We start from the raw sequence: 24,322 nt of genomic DNA, 5'->3' as shown, positions 1-24,322 counted from the left end.
TTTCAAATATGGTCTAAGAAAGCCATAAATTCAACTAAGATAAAGCTACACATGTTGAAATGTCACCGTAAAACATCTAACTTACTAATATAATATTGGATTAAAGGTAATTAATTCTTACACCAGACTGGCCTTCCTACACAATTCTATATACATGGCTCTACTGGCAACAGCACGATTAACTATGTAGTACATTCTACAGTTATACATACTGTAGCCTATCATTGCAGATTTTAAAATTCGGCTAGCAATAATCTAAATATTTATAATGCCATGTTTATTATTCTGATTTAATGATAAGGAAAACATATACGGTACTAATTACATAAAAAAGGTAACTGTACTCATTACTAAAAAAATAAGGTAACTATACTCATTACTTAAAAAAGGGTAACAAATTTCCACAAGCGAACTCTAAAATTTTATTTTTAATTAGAGCTTAATTTTTAAAATGCAGCACACTGTACTTTCCACTACTTATTTTACACACACACACACACACACACACACACACACACACACACACACACATACGTGTAAACGTGGTCTTATAAGGCCCGAGTGAGTGTACATATGTTGTTGGAACCACTATAATTTGATAAATTAGCATAATCAAATTCATTTTAAAATGTCGAGACCATGCATGTGATTACAAATACCACCGTGGTTTTTGAAAATTATCATTTATGCAGTTTTCCTCACGAAAAAATGGTTACTATTCTTGTTGGAACCTGGTACCAATATCACCTGTCTAATTTACGTGTTGTAATTTTTAATGCAATTGCATCTGTTGTGGGTACCGATCAATATTGCACAAACCGTCCAACCAATCACAATTCTTGTAGGTCACATGATTTCTTCCTGTGTGTAAGCAGCTACGTGCCATACCGAATTGGGCAATAGTTGTGAAATGCGCTTTACGGCGTCAGTTGAGAGCGCGTAGCTTGCGCGTCTCTGTCTCGGCACAGACCATTAGGAAGGGGAGGGGGGGAAAGAGTTCCTCTCGCGGGAAGGGCGCAGTTGAGGAAGGGCGGCGCAGTTAGACTGCTGCGCAGTCAGTGGCGTACTGAAGGAGTTTTTGCCTCACTGTGGAATTGAGATAATAATCACATTTACCCTAATCGCTTACTCTTAATTTTTACTTTGCATACTTTTTTGTGTTGTTTGAAGATTTCAGAAATCAAAGCAGACTTGTGCGGCCTATCATGCCGCAACGGTGTGAACTTTATTGGCACGCTACCAAGCGAAACGCAATAGGTAACAAGCGACAAGAGATACGTATCGCTTGGAAGTGAACCCTCAGTAATCAATTCGACCTTTCGCATCGATGCGACAGGGAAAGCTGCACATGTCGCTTTCCGCTCGATGCATTAGGTTTTTCGCTCATTAGCGGTGAATTTCTTGCTTTAGATTGAAGTCGCCAGTGTTCATGGGCGCCCGGAAGGGGGGCAAGGGGGGGGCGTGCCCCCCCTGGAAAATGAAAATCAACCAAAAATTATATATTTCACACATATAATTTCATTTCAGCCACAATAATATGTGTTAATGCACGAACATGATAAATTCAAATTTAAGCAATATTTTTTTAGAGAACATTGGGGAAAATGTGGCTTAGTTGCCCCCTGGAAAAAAAATACCTTCCTTGCCACTCCCTGGAAAAAATCCTGCTGACGTTCATGCCAGTGTTACCTGTCGATTGTCGTCTGCCACTTGTCGCTTCGATCTGAAGTCTCCTTGAAGGGGGTCAGGGGAAGAATTCTGACGTAGGCGACAAGCGACAGTGTGCTTCCACATCGTTAAGAGACACGGGTCCCTTTTGTCTTGTAGACTAAAACATTCACCGCCCGTGCACGACAACAAGTGGAGGCGTCACGGTGCACAACATTGATAAAGTAGCCAGTTTGAGTGACACAACCAAGCGACATGCAATATTTGCAGCTTACCTTGCTTTATCAGTTCAAAACGTTGCATTGATTACCGAGGCTTGTCGCTTTACGCTTCGGTCTGGAATCTGCTTAAACGGCATAAACGGCAGGCGACTGGCGACATGGAGATTTTATACCAAAGCGACAAGCGACATTAGACCATTTAATATAAGGCAAAACATTCACCGCGCATGAGTGAACAAAAGTACGAAGCGACATGATGCACGGTATTAACAAAACTGGCCAATCAGAGCGACACGCAAGCTACAAGCGACACCTGCATCCTGTCGTGTCGCTTCTGTTAGAAAGGTTCAATTCATTACTGCTGGTTCGCTTCCAAGGGACACGTGTTGGTTCGTGTGTAATCTCCCTTACAAAGCATAAAAGCTGCAAACGACAGACGACAAGTGAGACGACAAGCGACACGGAGAATTCACACAAAAGCTGCAAGCGGGAAGCGACACTAGCACAGTTAGTTTAAATTCAAACATTCACCTCGCATGAGCTAACAAGAGCACGAGGTGACAGGATGCACGCTATTGAGAAAACTGCCTAATCAGAGCGACACGTGCAGCTTGTCCTGTCGCTTTGATAGGAAAGGTTGCATTTATTTCTGAATGCTGGTTTGCAAGTGAAGCGTGTCATGTGCAGCTTCTCTCTGAAAGCTACACCAAGCCATTGTTTTATTGAATTCTCCTCAGGAAAGGAAGAGAATGCTTATACAAATATAGTCTCCGTAGATCATTTACGAAGCCACTCGTTGTATTTGAAACTCTATTTTCTGTGCACACTCAGCGTGCACTTTCCTCATCGTTGTGAAGGGTCACTCGCAATAGAATTGTTACGATTTTATCTCTCTGGGTGAGAACAGAATTTGGAGACTATAGTCCACAAAAAATTTACTTCTTCTGTTGGAGTTATTAGATTGGGGGCGGAGGGTGGTGCTTCAGATAGCTGTTCCATGTAGACTGTACATTTGAACAAAAGGAGCAAAGGAAAAGTAACTTATTTAATTTCTTTGTAAAATGAATTAAGTGTTAATTTACCAGAAGTCCAGTACAGTAAAACTATCCAAGTATATAATGGTGTGAGTCTTAATCGACATTTTAATTAAACCTTTCTTCACAAACTGATTCAAAATTGAATAGAGCAGTGGTTCCCAAAGTGTGCTCCGCGGCGCCCCGGGGTGTGATATTTTCACTGAAATGCCACTTACTTGTTAGTCTACAGATGGTTTTAGATATGATTGTTTCATACATTTGCTTATTTAGTCCTTTTTACATAAACAATGTTTCTGAATTTGAAATATGTGCTTAATTTTTAACTTAAGGCAAGCAACCTAACAACACTAACTTAGCGTTGCAAGTTTTAGATAGGCCTATGCCTACATTCTGACTTGGGCGCCGCGGAAAAAATTTGAAACTACAAAGTTTGGGATCCCCTGAAATGGAGTATAATTTTAATAATGAATGATTGACGTATAAACTTGATGTGAAGCGTACAGAAATGTTTGTTTCGCGAATGGAGCGGACAAGAAAATGTTTTATAAATCTCATTCCTTGCAACCACCCATTCACAGTAACTGTAGATTACCTGACCTCTACTTCCACGTCACCCATGAAGTTTGCTGGTGTTTCTTTGCGTCCTAGCACAAGCATTTCGTTTTCGCGCCTTTTTTACCGGACGCCCGGTCCTTTCTTACTTCGGTAGTTCTTCTCGCAGTCAAGTAGGAGGGGTACGAGTTCCACCTAAGGCCTCCCCGATGGCCTTGTCGACCTCCTTGGCGGAGTGGTTAGCACAGCGCGCTACGACGCCAGGGGTTCCGGGTTCAAGTCCCGGGTAAGGCATGGGTATTTGTGTTTGTCCAAATGAGAAAAACTGAAAATTGAGAATAACCGAGAAATGAAAATCTTGAGATTTTAATGAAAAAAGGGGGATACTTCTGGTTAGGGGTATTCCTTTAAAAAAATGGCGTAGTGGTTCCTTCGTCGCCTTGTAATCAAGGGGTCCCAGGTTCGATACCTGGTGGAGGCACTTCGTGGTTTGGATTCCACTTTAAACTGTAGGTCCAGTCCCGATTAGCTTTACTGTGCATATAGTGGACTTAAAACACCAACTCAAACAAACGAGTTCCACCTGCACCAAAAGCAAGCATACAGTCAAGAAGTTTAAATATCGTATGTCTTCAGGATAAAAAATAACCCTTTTTACCACCTTGCTACCTCCATATCACAAACACGTCACCCTTGCAATACGCAACCACGATTAAGAAAGAGAAAAGAACCAACGTTCTCGAGGCCGAGTTGGGAGAAGTATATTATGGTAAATAATCATATCGTACAGTCACGGACACTTCTGTGTTGTAGCAACACTATTAACTTTCAACGGAATCATTACTACCCAGAAGTGTCCGTGACAGCACAACCCTAATCTGATGCTGCGTTACATTTTTTTTTGGAATGTCGACTAAAAAACTCTCATAACATGTCGCAATAAAACAAGTGGCTTCACCAAAGTGAGGTAGAGACGAACACACCATTATTCTGCACTGTTATCTCAAGAGTCCGATATTAGCAACATAGGGAGACAATTCTTAGTCACAAGAAATGCTTTCAATTAATTACTTATAAAAAGTAGACGGTGTCGTCTTGGCAGAACATACTGACTCAAATACAAAAGCACAAGAAGCTAACTGTCTCCATTATATACGGTCTAGTTTTATTATTGTGTGTAGTTTTACCAACTAACCTTGAAAGAGACAGTTTGGATCGACGTACACACGGAACATTTTCAACCAATGGCAGCAAAAAACATGTCGCTACTAATACATAGCGACGTAGTGCCACAAGCCTACCAGCATACAATGAACAATCTCTATTTTATAGTGGTATTTTAAGACTTTTAATTTTAATGTCGTTGGAAAGGTGTAGAGTTCTTAATACAAAAAATACTAATAAATAATATGAATGTGAAACATGCAAGGGTAAAGTGCATTACAGGTTTGCATGGATGTAGTTGTAAGGAGCCACATATTATATCACTCTTAATGTCCCAATATTTTGGAACATTTCTTGATTTAGGGCAATTATTTGGAAAATATTGACCGTCGACGAAGCTGCTATGGCTGCAGTCATCTGTAGAAGACACAGAAAATCTCAGTCCGGATACGAGTGCATCAGCTCAATCTATGGCGTAAACTCGTTCTGACTTGTAATTGTTATTCGGTCCAGATTTGAAAGCACCACTGATGCAAGGCCTCTTGTTGAGTGAGCGTGTCATCCGTTTCTTTTCCTCCCTCCTAATTTATGATGGCGGGCCTCACGCAAAAAGTGCATAATTTTAAAGAGTTGGAAGTTGCATGAACGTTTACTACACCCTATCTGAGAAATGATGACTACAATGACAGAAATATATTAATGTTGCAACAAAGTTATCATTGAGAAATTACAACATCTTGTAACTTGGATATCTAGAAAAGTATTACAAGAAAGTTTGAACATTGTACTTTTGACTTCATTAAAACGTGATGAAAATGTAGGAACATTTTTATTAGATTCTCGTGTTTACAGTCAAAAATACAATTAATACCTGCTATTTAAAATATTCTGGCACAATACCGTCTCCCCGATGGTTCAGTGGTAGCGTCGTCGCCTTGTAATCAAGGGGTCTTAAGAAATCTTGTTAATAATAAGTTGATAGGATTATTTGTGTGTATAATATTTGTGTTTCACATAAGAAAGTGAAAAGAAAAACTGTACTGTTTGATCGGGGGAGCAGACTTTTCCGTTGCAGCTGTAAGGGATTAAGGGATTAGCAAGCTAGCCATAAGTAGGTCAGTGGTACAAACATGGTTGGAACGTCGATCTCTCCTTCTCAGGACGAAACAGCCGAAATAGGCTGGTATAAAATACTTGAATAACTTTGTTATGAGGGGACAATAGAATGTAGTTTTTGTAAAAAGTTGTACCATAAATCTTGCGCGGGAATGAGCGAAGAAGAATTTACGAAATTTGAGTTGCATAGAAGAATGTTTTTCTTCCAAGATATGCTACACGCTGTCAGAAAAGGAAAAGTAAAAGTGCACAGGGTGTTCAAAAATTAACTGACGAGAATAAAGAGAGCGTTAGCCTCGCGACACTTTTATTATTTATGAAGCAGAGTAGAGAAGACGATAGGCAAGAGCAGCTTAAATTTAGAGAAGAGGATAGCTTTGGCTGCAAGTCGTCTCACTCTTCTGGCTTTAACTTTAGAAAGATCTGACCATTAAAATTTCGAGACAGCAGGGGAGACATAGTTTTCATTATTATTATAATGGTTGATTCTACATTCTTAATTTTTTGTGGACGCATTTGGAGGTGTTCATGCACCACTGGCAACCCCCGTGCTCACTCCTATGCCCTCACATATCACTTTTAATTTGCTTCATATGTACAAGATGTTGTTTGAAAGTGTGTTAATATCGGGTGTCTAATAGAGCAAAGAAAATAAATTTTACACTGTTACTCTTCTTTGTACTCATAATATATATATATAGGTTACTGGTACTCCCTTTTGGCGTAGTGGTAACGTCGTCGCCTTGTAATCAAGGGGTCCCGGGGGGTTCGATAAAACGTTTAGTCAGAAAACGGTTCGGATTCCAGTTTAAACTGTAGGTCTAGTCCCGATTAACTAATCTGTAAGTAAAGTGGACTTAAACACGAACTCGATCATTCTATCAATTTGTTTATTGAAAGGTTCTATTCGGAAAATAAACAAAGCGTTTTCGTTACTTACGAAAAATTATCCAACTTTAACCAACAGAATTATAATCGAGACGTTGTTTTATATATCTCCGTTATGACTGCCTGGAAAAGTTAAAGTACGTAATGATTGTTAAACGTCGGTCGACTCATTTTCTTAGCACAATAAATTCGGCTTCGAATTCCTATGTCGATTTCATCTTTCGTATGTGGCAAATAAGTAATTAATTAGAACCATATATATATATATATATATATATATATATATATATATATATATATATATATATATATATAAAGAGACAATAAACATATCATTTTGGGGGCAGGGGGTCGCTACAGACTGCATTTACGCACAGTATCGGCAGTATTAAAAAACAAAGATTGGTAATTGCTTTGGTAATATATCAAGAGGTTGATTTCTGGTTAAATATTTTTTTTACTATTTCGGTGTTGTTAATTTTATCGGAAGAGAAAATTCTTGCACTCCGCAGAAGAGAAATCATGTATTAATTTCCGAATCATAATCACCATTTTATATCATATGCATATCATTAAAATTCTTCTGTTAAGCCTTGCATGTATCCTGCAGCGAACGACGGAAACCTGTCAAAATACTGCATCGCAACCAAAGCAGTGGGACAAAGGCCACGACTGTAGAAATGCATGTTCCAACGAACGTCTATTTCAGGCGCCAAACAGTCGGGAGTTGTCTCGCTGAGAGCTCGAGTTTCGGTTTCGCTTGTAAGTGAGTGAACACTTATATACACAAGCAACAGTGGCGTGTGCATGGGGGCAATTAGTTGGGAATACAGTACTCCTAATATGCTTCAAGTTCGCTGTAAAATTAACTTCAACTGCAAATAAAGATGGCGAAATGGTGTAAATGGTGTAAATGTTGTCTGCTATCGTAATTGTCCCCAATGACGTAGTGGTAACGATATCACATATAATGATTTGGTCCGGCGTTCGATCACCATTACAGCCTCAGCGGCTGTTTCCATTGGATGATATTCAGCCAACAACGTCCCCCACAATTATGTACGCGAAATCACACCCATTGCAATGATTCCGACAAACGTTTCGGAGCGTGTTGTAAACACTCTTGAAGGTGCAAATATAACGATTATATTCTAAATGTAGTCATGCATTTTGTTTAGTCTCTTAACAGTGGGGCGTTACCCCCACACCCCCTATACGCCTTCATGGCGTAGTGCTAAGCACTTTACCTTTCTTTTACCTCTTAACAATGACCATACTATCTATCAGACTAGATAAAACGATGTGTAGGGCTTCACACACCCTTCAATCGCGGCTAATTTGGAGGTGATGGTAATGTGATGTGAACAAGAAAAAGCATTGATTCAATATTAACATATTATTTTGAGGTTAAGAGAATGATAAAATATGTGTAAAACTCGTGCAATTGGTTCTCTTTTTTTCAATGATGATAATTTTGCAATTACAGTAGAGCGTCGATTATCCGAAGTAATTGGGGGACATGGGTGTTCGGAAAACTGGTTTGTTCGGATAATCGAACTGTACATGTTTATTTGCCAAAAAGAAGTACTGTACAGTAAATTTATTCATAAAAACAGGCATCTCTTTAAGTATGTATTACAAAGTAACGTACAAATTCAACTTTAGTAGGAATATATAGTATGTGGTACAGTTTATTAAACAAAAATATGTACATATTACATACGCATTTTGCATGAACAATACACACAGTACACAAAATTAACGTTTAAAAAAATCCTTTATTTTGGTCTGTCTAAGCAAGCCTACACGCTTACGAGCAGCTAAGTCACGTACTTTTTTCATTACAGATATCTGAAAGTGAGCGAGTACACAGTGCGGTTAAGCGGTCGTTCGGTTGACCGACGTTCGGATAATCGACGCTCTACTGTATTATAATTATTACATAACTGCACCTAATATAAACTACAAAGGAAGAAATTATTCATTAGAAAATAATTTCTTGAATTTTAATGTTAAAAAATATCAATATCTATTCATGTCACTGATTAGGAATGACCTACTAAGAGCACAGACTTTCATGAATGACTAGCATGTTAGTCAACATGTGAAAACACCGTTACGAGTAGAACCCAGTATACAGAGCCCCCTGGTAGCAGCAGATTGTTCATTTATACTTTAGGAAAGTTCAAGTTGCTGCTTCTCATGTACTAGTACATGCATGCTAAATATTGAGGACAAAGAGATGAAAACAATTCTCCCCTCTTCCTTTGTTGCTACTAGCGTTTTAGGTGAGAATATTTACGTTTTGAACGCAGAGTTTCCCTCTCCCCTTGTATGAATAATGCGGCGAATTCAGCAGTCTTTCAACAACCATCCCTCCACCCTCTGTGATGTCTCATACTTACACTATACTTAACCTTCAAGTACATTAACTTGACATTTGTGTGAAAATGTAAAACATTTTACCAATATATTTTAGGTAGCCTTACTGTGCATAAAGTGAACATAAAACACCAAATCAACCAACAACCAATATATTTTAGGCGAACCTAACTACAAATATTTAATTTTCGATAGTTATAACTGCGAAAGTCAGCTAAAGCAACACTTTAATCCAACATCATGCAAATATCATTTATTTTATTTTAACGGTTATCCCAAAGTTAGCATTTTTCACATGTCCTTTTGTAAGCAAGGGGTTCTGTGTTCGATGGAGGCATATAGTGTTATGATTCAACTTTAAACTGTAGGTGTCCACTATGACTAACCTATTTGTACATAAAGTAGATTTGAAATAAAACCTCAAGTCAATTACCTGATTCTTCTAAGTTTTTAGGACCAAAACATCACTCGGAAAGAATTATTCGGAAATCCTCGTAACTACTTATCGTTCTTAAATTTTACAGTGATTTTATAATTGTTTTTTTACAATCCCTTAATATTGTATATTTCCCAGTGTTGAAATCTTTCTATACATATATAAATGGTGGACTAAGAACGATGTCACTTTCTAATCAAGGTTTTATTAAGGGCAAGGTCCGTGAAGACTTTCTCCTACCCCGCTTGAAGAGGTCTGTCCATAACAGCCCCTTTTCCGCGAGGGGTGGGGGTCGTAAACTTGTGGCGTCACCTCGGAAGGAAGCTTCTCCTCTGCCTTGACAAATTCATTTCAAACAACGACGAGGTGTCAATATTTTCCAATAGTTACAACAAAATATTTAACTCATATCTTTTATTTTATTTCTGGGGTATGAAATGGACGCAGACATTTATCTAGAAATATATTCCGGGAAGGGTTCATGAACGTTGGTCAAATGTATCACATATAATAGTATAATATGTATCACACAAAAATGTCTTGGTATTACAATATCTGATAATAATACTATGTTAAAAGACAAAGAATAGACGGATCTATGGCAGAGTGCGTAAAGGGTTGACTTTCATAAAATAGAAATAATAATTATTATTATGTAATAATTATGGATGATTTGTGAATAGAGGCAGGGAGCTGTGGTGATTAAGTCGGTAGGGCGTCTGACTGCTACGAGACCCGAGATTGTTATTTTTATTGATTTATTGATATTGATTGAAATGCTTTATTTTACTTCGCTTTTTGGGCAATTTTTGGCTAACTTGCGATAATAATAATATATAATTATTATTATTACCGAAATGTATTTTTTTTCTAAATTTTCGGACCAACCACCGACAAGAGTAAAATTTAGTTCAAGATCTTTCTCCTTCCTCCTTACCTATTGTTTACAAGGTGTAACAAAGAATGGACTTTCGTGTATTCTGTCGCAGCAGGAACTGAGTTCCTTCAACAAACAGAGTTCCGGAGCGTTCCGGCTCACTGGTCATACTGTAATCAAGTATTTTGCTTTTTAAATTTAAGTAGCTACTTCGCAAGTTTTCCGGGGGAGCTTGACCCCAGAACCCACCCTCTAAATACGACGTTGCATACAAAAATTCCAACAACAATTGCATACATATAGGTCTGTATACTAATTCAAAACATTCGTGCCTCCAATGCGCTTCCATGTGAAAAGACTGGCGAAGGAAGGCAAGTGCTTTCGCGATGACGTCACAGAATTCTCGACCGCAGGGGTTGTTAGAAAAGCCCAGTTATGACGGGACCTTCTCAGGAAGAATGATTCTACGGACCTTGATTAAGGGCTCCTGGATTCGATGTCCGGTGGAGGCACATATTGTTTCGGATCCCATTCAGTCCCGATTAGTCGATCTGTTCACAAAGTAGACTTGCAACAACCCATTATCTCTTTACCTTAATATCCAGGAACAGTAATAAGATTGATTGATTGATTTGGTGTTTTAAGTCCACTGTATGCACAGTAAGGCTAATCGGGACTGGACCTACAGTTTAAAGTGGGATTCGAACCACTTGTACCTCCACCGGGTATCGAACCCGGGACCCTTTGATTACAAGGCGACGACGCTACCACTTCGCCATCGGGGAGGCTAGGAACAGTAACTTGTCGATCTGAACTAAGTCACTAATTCTACACATGTTTACATAGTTTATTTATTTGTATTAACATCGTTAGAATTAAATGCAAAATTTACTTCAGTTTTCCTCCAAAACGCTTTCAATTCCAATCTTTATTCTTGCATAGCATCTGAACTTCATACAAAAACATGTCAGAATTTGAAGGAACACGGCACACAGTAATGGCAAGAGAGAGGGGAGAAGGTAATGTAATGCGACGGTCACACGTCGCGAAATTTGTTTGTTATTGCTAAGGCCCTTAAATCTGTGATTGTCCCTTCATTCATTTCTGGCATTCATTTGCATCCTCGCAATTAGCCAGAAGTGGTAGAAATGCGACGTCAAATGAGCTAAATCAACTAACAATAAGTATATTAATAAGTGCACAATCCATGTATGACGCTTCGAAAGGTGGAATTTTGAATTTAGTAATCCTCTCTCACTTGCGTAGCAATATGCGAAGCCCTGGACGAGATTAGAAGGCGAGGCCCGCATCCAGTGGCGGAAATTAAGGGGAAGTGGGGGCGAGCAGCCGCTTCCCCCTTTTTTTCCACCTTTGCGAGAGCACTATGCTAAACCTTATCTACCAAGGGAAAGTAAACTGTCCATGTAATTTTTGTTTTATAATCATTGATGCGTGTTTACAAGACATTCCAATTTAGTCGCGACAGTCCATTTCTTCTAATCCCTGTCCCAATTTCTTTCAAACTTAAGTCGTGTTTCGAAAATGTTTATTTTTTTTTGGGGGGGGGGGGTAACTCACATTTTGACATGTTCTTCATTTTAATAATGATTGCTAATACGTATAATTTAATTAATATATGTATTATTTTCTAACCATAGAATTATCATGGCTGTTCAATGGTGCTGGTACAAGAACGTTTCTAAAATAATGAAAACATTTTTAGTTTGCGGAACACAGTACTATTCAACTTCTGAGAATTGAATGCAAACAATAAGCACCAACATTAGTCTGTAAGCGATAGCGTTGCTGAATGCTGATTGTCGGATAGGGGGAGAGGGCTTATCGGTGAGTTCATTTTTTCCCGATACTTTGGACCATAACAATGCAACTCTACAATTCTATAGCTAGGAAAGATAATAGTAGGCAAATTATTCACCACCATTTTCATTCTCTCTTTACCCTACATCTTGTGTTCTTCTAAGGGGTCATTGATTCTTTTGATGTGAAGCTTATGTTGACATCTGCGTTTCTATTTCAACCCATTATCATGACACTGTGGAAAACAGACTGAATGAAAATTCAAAGGAGATGGACATATTGCTTTAACCGTTGGGTGTACACTTAGCACTGTATCTACGAGCTAGCACTAGCTCGTACAATAATACTACCGAAACATTGGTGGTCACATCCAGTACTCCCAACAGAATTGCGCCGACCAGGGTCGACCACCTTGACGGAGTGGTTAGCGCAGCGCGCTACGAAGCCGTGGGTTCCGGTTCGAATCCAGGGTTGGCCTTGGATGTTCTTTGTGAGTGTTCCTTGATAAATTTCATCATATCGTTACTCATCCTCATCATCGCGATAAGCCAAAGTGTCAGAGAATCGACGTAAAATAACCTAACTCAACAAATCCAACAGCAATTCTGATCTTCCCTTTTGTTCCACATTTTCGGATCTGTCTCCAACCTCCTCAAAAATATCCTGGGTACGGGCCTGTTCTAGGAAGCAATAAAACAACGCGAGCATTCAAATGCCTCACACTTGCTTCGTGGCAGTTGGAGGCGTTTGTTGTTAACTTATTATAATCGGGAGTGAAAGAAGAGAAAGAAGAGAATACAAGACAACGGGCTTTTTATTAATGAAAGAATAAATGGGAACAAATGTCTAAGCAAGTTATCGTGAATTGTTGCTAACTGTTTCACGTGAGAAAAACGACGATCATTTTTTACTTATTCCTGCCTGCCTGTATGTTATGCCCCTGATTTGACGTATTCATTCAAATTATAACGTTTAACTAGAATAATATTATTGCCCACATGTTTTTCCCCCCACTTCTATTTATAACATTTTCCGTATGAAGCTAATGCGACTCGAGACACCTTTAGGCGCGAGGCCCCGTGCGGTTGCGCATTTCTCGCACCCCTTGCTTCACCACTGCCTCTCAATGCCTTGGATTGCCCCGAAAGTGAATATTCTTTACGTTGCTAAACTAACATTTTTTCCCTAGGATAGAGAAATGATCTACATTAATGAAGCAACAGAAGAAAGTAACGTATATTTACGTTTATTTTAAGCGTATTTCTACGTCGTAGGTTAATCGTTAATGCGCATTAATGGTGGAATCAGAACGAACACGATGACATATTCATTCCTTACCCAGGATTCAAGAGTAGGGCTTTAGCTTCGTAGCCACTTCTTCATGGAGGCCGGAAGGTAAAAAATGAATACATTTTATTAGATTATTTTTAGCGTCGCTTTTTTCATTTTTGGCTAATCCAAACGACGTGGACGAGTAATAATATGATGAAATTCACCGTCAAAAAAACACCCATGAGCAGACCGGGATTCGAACCGAAACCACGTACCGTCGTAACGCACTGCGCTAACCTTTCCTCCACGAAGGTCAGCTGCAATATAGTCGAATCTACTGAATACGTTCGTTTTGAGGAGACTTCCCTTTATAATGCTTCACCAGAGCGTGGTTTTTGATTCATTGATTGATTTGGAATTTTAAGTCCACTTTATGCACAGTAAGGCTAATTGGGACTGGACCTACAGTTAAGTGGGATCCGAATCACTGTACCATGTGCCTCCACCGCGTGTCGAACCCGGGACCCCTAGATTACATCAGAGCGTGGTGTTGATCATTCATGTCTCCTTCAATACGGCAGAGATCGAGAATGTGTGGAGCCATATCATTTGCTCGAATGGTGTCACGACACGGTGTCATACACAGGGGGAACTTTACTTTTTTTTTGTAGCAGTCGCCACATATATTTTGATGGCATAAAATCTACCTAACGCTTCGCTGTCCCTTCAAGTACATTTGCTTCTGTAACTTTGTAAATATTGTTTTATAAAGACCACACTGAGGGAAGGAATGCTCTATCTTCCATTAAACCTAAATACTGTGCGACCATTTACTTCATTGCATTATTAATTATAAAGTGCATTCTAATACACGGCTATAAATTATCAGGTTTAGAAACGGGAAGAGTATATATGTAGTTTATATTTTATTTTGCCATCTAGCAAGTAGTGTTTACTACAGTGGAATTAATATTTTCATTAATATCATAGAAGGCAAGTACATGTTGTTTACAGGCATTATTTATCAAAAAGGAATGAAATCGATGTCTTCAACTCGAGGTTTTTCTCCTTCCTCAAAGTTTCTGTTGGGGACCATTATCAAATGTACATTTCATTGTTCTCTCGGTTGTTTTATGTATATGAAAATGCATTATACGCATATGATAATTCGAATATCTCTGCGTAAGTTTTTGTATGTTATACATATGTTATATATTTGAACTTTGAACACATACGCACACAAACCGAAGTAAGGAGCAGGACACATGGATATTGTGAAACTTACGCAATGGAGAGATCAAGCGTAAGATACCGTGACAACAGACACAGGGTGCGAGCGATTACAGAAGACGTCCAATACGTGTAGCAACGTTGCAAGAAGACATCCAGGGTGTCGCCGTGGCTGCAGGCCGAGAGTAAAAACTTCGCTTCACTTATCAGTGTTGCCAAACACGACTGTTAAAAAAATAACTATATTGAAATTGAATGTAGTTAAGGATTGCGATCAAGCAGTTAACTTTGAGAAGTATAAATACTTGGTTCCGTGTTCTACGACTAGGGATCCTGTGTTCGAATCCCGTACGAGTCTTGCGGAGCTTCCCGACCGAAGCGAGAAGCGACATTTGTCACTTGGAAAAACATTCAATAACAAATGCAACTTTTCGAACCGACATGACAACGTGCACGTCTCCCGTCGCGTCGTTGTTTTCGGGTGGCATCTGCTGGTAGCGCAGCTGCAGTAAATGTTCGACGGGTTCGATACCCGGTGGAGGCACATAGTTGTTCAGATACCACTTTAAACTGTAGTTCGAGTCCCGATTAGCTTTACTGTGCATAAAAGAGACTTTAAAACACCAACTCAATCAATGTACTTTATAATCAATAAATGTAAATCATATTCTTAGTTCTTAAATTATTATTTACATTTTATTGCTCGAACAAATTAACATTGCTCAAACAATTACATTACATTTACATGTAAATGTAACGTAATCGTCTATTTCGACTGTTAATGTCGATTTGTAGTACCTGAAAAGTTTCAAATGATGAACAAAATAGTATATTAACTAACTGCTACGATCCTAGCTGTAGTTCAATACCAATTCAGGATAACAAAACTATTGGAAAACAAATTTTGTATCGAAACTTTCCAGGATTTATCCATGCTATAAAGCCGCGTTTACACCGGGGTTGCTCACACACGTCACCAGCAAATTTTGGTAAAAAGGTAAAAAAAAAGGTAAAGTGCTCCCCTGTGCATAGCACCACGCCATGAAGGCGTATAGGGGTGTGGGGGTAACGCCCCACACTTTCTTGATCCGGTCGTGAGTGGGGGTGATGTGATCAGCATCACGCCCCTGACCGCCTTTACCCCCCAGGGTTTCCCCCAGGTACCCATGTTATTCGACGCTGGGTGGGCGCCGGGGCCGCTTCCAACCTTAGAAAAAGTTCCCGGATTTGAACCGGCCGGGGATCGAACCCGGGACCTTGAGCATGGTAGTCAGACGCGTTACCGACTGAGCCACCGCGGTAATTTTGGTAATATTTCGAAAAAACGCTTCTGAATTTCTTATCAACATCTCACGTTAGCAACAGATTTCCCTTGTTGGAAACAGAAATGTTATCCACTAGAAGTCGGTAAAGATCAAAGGACACTTCCGTTACAATTACTTCCTGCCCGCAGTGAAGGTCTCATCCAGAATCTTCTGTCTTCTCTGTTGGGCCAAAATGACTCATGTTGCCACAGAGAGTAATCAACTTCCTCCACAGTCGGCATCTTGCAGCCAAAATGTTAACAAAAGTTATTAACAAAAATAAAGTGAAAGTAGTGTTATGGCAACCAACATTTGTTGGCAATATCTGTTCTTAACCGTGTTGGTAACAAAATGTTGATAACAGTTGTAGGTAACATTCGGTGTAAACGCGGCTTTATCCGTCCCGTACCGCTTTCTCCGCAACGGTTGCCATTTGGCAGACACTCTTTATCTCCACATGCAGGATCTTCTGTGGCTGGAATTTATACACGCACGTTGCATAACTGCACTGTCGTGGTTTTTGAGAAAAGAATTGCTGTAGAAATGACTTTTAAATTCCCGTGATGAGATTATCGATCGAGGCAGAAACTGTAGTTGAATCTGTGACGCTTTGTTATATGTAGTTAGGCCTAGTGGCCGTAGACGTTAAAAAGTTGTGTGATTTGTTAATTACCAAGAAAAAATGTTGCTAGTACTTTTGTAAAGCTCGCAGATCACGCTTTTTTTACTAGCAAATGTCTGTGTTCCTTGTAACTATTTTTTTTTCTACTCAAACTTATGTAGTTGTGGAGGAAGCGTTTACTTTAAAAAACTGTGCACGGTGACTAATTGCGACTAAAATATAGGGAGAAAACCAGAGCTCATCCTCATCTTCGCGATTAGTCAAAAGTGGCAGAAAAGAAAAGTGAAGTACACCAAAACAATCAATAATTTCCAATTTCCATCCTTTTCTCCGTCTTTATTTAGTTAACGATACGATACGGAGTCTCAAGGTCATGTTTCATGATGCTGAGGAACAGATATTCAGCTTTTGAAATGTCACTTAAAGACGTAAGTAATGGAATTCTAAACTATACGCTCTCCTCTCCCTACCCATCACACACATATGCATGCATGGGAGTGTTAAGGGGTGTTTCAGTTGCCTATCTGGACAGTGTTAGCTTAATTGTCATGCGTTCATTTCCCCCCCCTCAACACAGAAACCATTAGGTATATGAAGATAAATATTTGACCTTATTGTTTATGGGTATGCATTATCACCTTAGCACAGCTTTTCCTATTATTGTGAATTGTGACGGTATTTACACTATTTATATGTGCCGCCACTGAAAATCGAATCAGAGACATCTTCATTGCAGGCCGATAACGTTACTATACGAAAAGCGTTAATACACACCAGCAAAACGGTGACTGCTATATCAGTTTTGCACCCCCCCCCCCGAAAAACAGATTAAGGAGGCCCTATATAAATCGAGTAGAGCAATTTCTCGTGCAGTATGTAGTACGCTATATATTTACACATAAAAAATCTAATTAGAATTCAGTAACACAATTGTTATGCAAGAAAAACTGCATGCTATGTCGAACAAATTGAATAATAATAATAAGAATATAGTTAAAATTATTTTGTACTTCGCCAAAATGTGTGTCTTGGAGTCTGACCTTGAACTGTATTTATCAGACTAACGAGGCTCTGGTGCCTGGGTTGTGTCGTCCATGTAGGTTTGTGATTGTTACTTCATCAATCTGATCGTATTACCATTCGCCCTCATCTTCGCAATTACCCAAAAGTAGTGGAAATGCGATGTTAAATAAATCAAATCAATCGAAGTCTACTTTGAAACCTCTCAAGTATAATGTTTCTCGTCTAGAAACATCGTACAGATTACGTAGATCATTTTGGAAACTATTGTGGGTATTGTTACCATTGTATTTTATTGTATTAGTCAACATCATTTGTTTGAAACTCGACAAGCATTCAAGTATTTTCTCTTATCTCTTGTGAATCACGAACGAAAGGTCATCTCTCCGGATGGTTTCCAGCTTTGGCTGCAAGTCTCTTCAACCTACCGGCTCTAACTCGACTGATTGATTGATTGAATTTGGTAAGTATTTTATTAAGTCCACTTTCTGCACAGTAAAGCTAATTGGGACTGAACCTGCAGTTTAAAGTGGGATCCGAACCACTATGTGCCTCCACAGGGCAGGGTATCGAACAGCGGGGAGGCCCCAGTTGTAACTCGAGAACGACCCAACTGTATTCATTATTGTAATGGTTGTCTATACATATTTTTTTTTGAGGACATATGAGAGGGCACACAGGCCCCACTGGCAACCCCCGTACGCACCACCATGCCTTGACATATCAATTTTCATTTTCTTCATGTGTGCAAGGAAATATTGACGATAACCAAAACTAGGGATGGTGTTTGAAGGTGTGATGATATCGGGTGTTTAGTAGGTAGAACAAGAGGAAGTAAATTTTACTGTTACACTTCTTTGTACTCGTATTGTGTTTGTTTGTTTACTGGGACCTCCCTGTTGGCGTAGTGGTAACGTCGTCGCATTGTAATCAAGGGGTCCCGGCTTCGATAGCCGGTGGAGGCACTTAGTGGTTCGGATTTCACTTTACACTGTAGGTCTAGTCCTGATTACCCACACTGTGCATAAAGTACACTTAAAACACCAAGTCAATCAATGAATCCTTTGTTTACTGAAAGGTGCTATTCTGATATGAGCAAAGCGCTTTCGTTACTTACGAAAAATTCTCCTACTTCAACAGAATTGTAATCTAAACTTTCTTTTATATATCGCAGCTATGACTGCGACTCATAATCACAGCTCCAAAAATTCTGGGTTCGAATTCGCATATCAGTTTCATCTGCCTAAGGAGGCCAATAAGTAAATATACTGCTGGACAAAATAAACCGGACACTTGCATTTTTTGTGATAACGCATAAATTCTGATTCGAAGGCTAAGTAAATGTTGCAGAAACTGAATTAAGTACGAATGCATAAACAAAGTCCGGGCCTATGAATGGTGCATATGGTACTACATGATCTGCCATACATTCTGTAATATATAATTGCAATTCGGATGTCAAATATTAAGGTGTCCGGTTTTCATTGTCCAGCAGTATAGTTAGAAATAGAGAGCGTTGGAAGAGACAGTAAACATACCATTTTGGGGGTAGGGTTACTGACTGCATTTACGCCCAGTATCGGCAGTATTTAAAAACAAAGACAGCTAATTCCTTTGGTAATACATCAAAATGTAAAGAAAAGTAAATGCTGTATTTATTTTGTTGATTTCTGATTAAATACTTTGCTATCTTGCCGTTGTTAATTTTATCTAAAGAGAGATAATAATCCATGTTATATCACACGAGGTAATACTAGCATTAACATTCTTTTATTACCCCTTGCAACAACCCTGCAGCGAAATACAGACAGCTGTCAAAATACTTCATCGCAACCAAAGCAGTGGAACAAAGCCACGACTGTAGAAATGCAGGTTCCAACCGAACCTCAGTTGCTAAACCGTTCTCTGTCCCTGGCGCAAAACCGTCTGGAGTTGCATCGCCACTTGTGTGCTAGAGAGCTCGAGTTTCGGTTTCACTTCTAAGTGAACAAGCCCAAGCAACACGTTCTTGCTGCCTTTACCCCCCCCCCCAAAGTTTAACCCTAGGCACCCGTTTGTTTGAGGCTGGGTGAGCTCCAGAGCCGTTTTATGCATGGACATGGCCGAAAAAAAATTGACCTTAGATCATCCACGGGACTCCCGTGGGAGCCAGGATCCCTACTGTATTGTGTATAAGCTACTTAGTTTCACTACAGCCCCTTCCCCCGCGCTCTTAATTAAAATGATTTATTGTTAGCAATAGCTTATCCGTGATGGGCAGGGGGGAGGGAGAGACTCCAAACCCACCACCTCTTTTTATCAAATTTTGAACTGTTGATATTTGTATAAAAAAATTGAAAATAAACTAAAGTCAATTACAATGTTCGCTACCAATATTTCTCAATTGCCTTCGTTCATAAAATGATGAAGGTAACGTACATACGAGGAAAATTTAGGTTGAGGGCCTATCAGCCCTAATACAGATGTATGTTCCACCAAGGTACTTGTGTACCTTGTAACAGTGTACAATTGGTTGGTAATTATGGTAATAAATGTAATTATTATAACAACTATAGAACTGCTCATATGTAAAGAAAAAAATCATTGATTCAACATTAACATGTTATTTTCAGGTTTAGTGAATGATAAAATTTGTGTGTGACACTCGTGCAATATTATATAACTGCAGCTATATGAACAACAAAGGAAGAAATGATTCATTTTAAAAAATTGTTTCTTGAATTTTAATGTTAAAGAAGAAGAAAATGTGTGGGCCTCTGAGGCCTCCCTTATGTAAGTAGTCTGTCTACGTTTATTGTACGCCAGGGATAAGCTAGGGATAATATAAAACTTCTTCCAGTCTTAACTGCAGTTATTTTGTTAAACAATGGTTTTATGCATGCAATCATGTCTTATACGTATATTATTTCTGCAAGGGTTCTTTGGTCAGATTCTCATTCATTCAACATTTTGGCTGCCACCTATCCTCTTCTGTCTTTTCCTCTTGAGCCAGAATAGGTACAATTCAATTGTAGCCGATAAAAGGTAAAGCTAATGTAATTTGAGACCCTTTCCTGTTCAATTCCTACAGATCTTAAGATTGTAAAGTCGTGACTTAAATAACACAACTCATTTTTGTTGGAAGAACAGGTTTAAGTAAGGTATAAAAATAGTACAAATTGGTCGTGTTTCAAGTCTAGATATTAGAGAAACAAGTTACATCTTTTGAACAGGTTAAAATACAATATACGTATGTTAAAAATAAGAATAAAAACTATAAAAGCCAGTGAAATGGAAATAAATAATCGAGATTTCACAAGTAAGCATAAAGGAAAGGAAAGCTAACGCACAATTCTTGCAGTAATTATAAAATATTACTAATTGCGAGAGCTTAACCGTGAAACGATTGCCCGCCATCGATATGGAGACAGATGGGGACGAGGAATACAATTCGACAAAGATTGCTAGGCCTCTATTTTGATGTGAACCAAGTTTCGTTGTTTTTTTTTTTTTTTTTTTTAACAAACACTGTTTCAAAGTATGCGAGCTAAACCTCCGAAGTTCTATTCATTGGGAATGACATACTAAAAGCGCGGATTTTCTGAATGACTAGCATGCGAGTAAATATGTGAAGAAATCCGTCTCCTCGGATTATAAGCGCGGAGTTAGAGTAGAACCAGAGCCCCCTGGTAGATTTTTTGGGGGAAAGAGGGGGAGTTGCAAGTAATTTTTCATTTTTTCTGTTGTAAAGTTCAAGTCCGTGCTTCTCAAGCATCCGAAATATTAAAAAGACAGAGTGCTGAAAACAACTTTTTCCTACCCTCTTTCTATATTGCTAACTAACGTTTTAGATAAGAGTATTTACATTTTGAACGAATAGTTTCCCCCCTTCCTTGTAGGAGTAAGGCGGCGAATTCAGCAGTCCTTCAAAAACCACCCATCCACCCTCTGCGATGTCTCAAACCTTCAAGTACATTAACTTGCCATTTGTATAAAAATGTAAAAAAAAAATACCAGAAGTTTTTAGGTGAGCTTACCTATAAAGATTTAATTTTGCATGATTGTATTTGCTACAGTCAGTTAACAAAGCAACCCCCTTAATCCACCATCATGGAATTAACATTTCTTTTCGCATGCATATATCAAGTTCGACTACAGAAACACAATTGATTGACTTGGTGTTTTATATCCACTTTATGCATAGTAAGGCTAATCGGAACTGGACCTACAGTTTAAAGTGGAATCCTATGTCCCTCTACCGGGTATCGAACCCGGGACCCCTTGATAATACAGAAACACAATTACCAGGAGTAAGGGAATACATGCTATTCACTTTTGAAACCACAAAATCAAGTTGAAGTGTTGTGTAACTCCCGCGAGCACAAATTATTTCAGTTCGGCTCTGTGACTGAATAGTTAGCGTAGCAGACTACAAAACTCGGTGTCCTAAGTTCGCATCCCGGATAAAATCTGTACACGAAGTTGTGTTTGTTCCAAGAGTCTGTTTCATCATTCATACTAGCCCTCATATTATATGCGAGATTTTCAGGAATCCTCAATTTGATGAAGGTAAAGTCATTTGCTGCTGTTATTTATTGATCGATTTGAATTATTTTACTCCCTCTTCTGCCTATTTTGGCATATCGCAAAGATTAGGACGAAATTGATGCGAAGGATAACAAACACGCATAGGCAGTATGCCACACACAGACTGATTGTGAGTTTAGACGCCAAACGCCAAAGCCCCGTTTGTCTGCAAAATGTAGTGCAGGCAGAGCGGGATTTATAAAATTTGGGCCCTTACGATATCCTTTGTTTTGTTCACTGTCGACATTATTATAATTATTATTAACAATTTTGTTATCATGGTGCTTGGTGCTTCATGGTACTTCCACTAATTGCTTGCTCTGTACTAATAGCACTTTTATAGTTTAAAATATCGATACATCTGATTAAAAATGATTCATTAAACTTCGTTTTCCTTTAAAGCCGCCACTTTCAATATGTATTTCGCCATTCAACACTAATACCGCACACTCACTAAAGGAAACCAAACCAACACTACATTACGGTAGCCACACCAGACGCGAACCGTGAAACAAGAATTTCAACCGTCAATATCCCTCCACTTGACTTTTAATTGTCGGCATTTAAAATGTTTACATTCGTTCTTTCGAGGAACAACTGTTTATATTCGAGCAATAAAATTGTACATATTATTTTATTACGTGACCTTTGAAAGTAGGGTCATGATGTAAGAACTTATTTAAGTGCTAGAAACTTCTTCCATGTACGTCTCATTTTTGTGCAGCCCTAGGTTATAGCCTGGGATAGCCTAGTGGCAACCCCCCCGCTCACCCTTCCGTGAGTCCAAGGTGTAATACGTGGAAGAGAAGCGCTTGCAGGAAAGTCATCCCTTACACCCCGTTTCCTGTTATCGTTACATAAGGAAATCTCCACTTGTGGGCAGTATTCCCCACGCTTTCGGTGGCGTACCCATTAATGTAGTAAAGGGATGGGAGCCTGCGTTATTTCTTACCACGCCAAGATCGTGCAATCTTTTCCTAAATTTGGCGTTTGTTTTAGGATAGTTGCTCGAAAACTCCTTGTAGATATGCCACTGTTACATAACTTTGCAGCTGGCACATCGTAACACGCTTGAATCACCCGGTGACAGAATTCGGCTCTGTTTAGCGTGAAACACAGTACAAGCTTATCTAGTGGTTAGGATATTAGCATGTTTTGTTAATATTTTGCTGCCCATCTTATCTATTCATCATCTCCATAACGGTTATGATGAATAAACTCCGTGGCAAGACGTCCCTGTATAACAAATGTCTGTTAATTGGTTAACACGTGGTCAGAACTTCGAACGACGGAAATGTTGGAGCTCCCACCGGTAAATAAACCTTTGATCACGCAAACTCGAAGGGGGGACGAGCGGATAAACGGGGATCAACGGTTTTGTCTGTAGAATAAGATACTACGCAGTCAACGGTTGTGAACTCGATTTACTTGTCGCCGGCTCCCAATGTTCCCAATTCTGGACTGGGCATGGATGTGAGTGTTACTTCATCAACTTCATCCTCATCGTCTTGATTAGTCAAAAGTGACAGAAAAGTGAAGTTAATAATAAAAATGAATAAAAAGTTGAGTCAGGTATAACGACCTGAGAGTTTCTGTGTGTTGGGTTACTCATCAATTGTATACATGCATCATTCAACTCCTCCCTTAAGAGGCAGAACTACAAAGTAATCACCTAGGATCTTTCAAAAGTTAAATACCTGTTCAGGATAAGAAGACCGTTCTAAATCACACTTTGTATGGAAAGCCGCAGCAGTAACAATCCTTCTCATAGGTGTGCGAACGGAGGGCAAGAGAGACATTACAATATGTGTGTATTGTCCATCATGAGAAAATTGAATTCGTGTTCTTGTGCTTAAGTGGCGGCGATTCGGTTCCAAAACCGGGAAAGGGGGGGGGGGGCAAATACAGTATTTCCACATACGAAATATAATATTTTAAAACTTGTTTCGTTCTTGATAAGTTGGCCCCCGTGGCGGAGTGGTTAGCACATCACACTACGACACTAGGGGCCCCGGGTTCAATCCCGTCCTGGACATGGATGTTTGGTGTCCATTCATCAATTTCACCATATCATCACTCATCGCTATCTTTGCAAATTAGCCAAAAGTGCCACCAAAAGCGAAGTAAAATAAAGCAAATCAATCAATCA

The sequence above is a fragment of the Lepisma saccharinum genome, chromosome 2 (assembly GCF_977018435.1).
Source record: "Lepisma saccharinum chromosome 2, izLepSacc3.1, whole genome shotgun sequence".
NCBI lineage: Eukaryota > Metazoa > Arthropoda > Insecta > Zygentoma > Lepismatidae > Lepisma > Lepisma saccharinum.
This window is presented reverse-complemented; position numbering follows the sequence as displayed.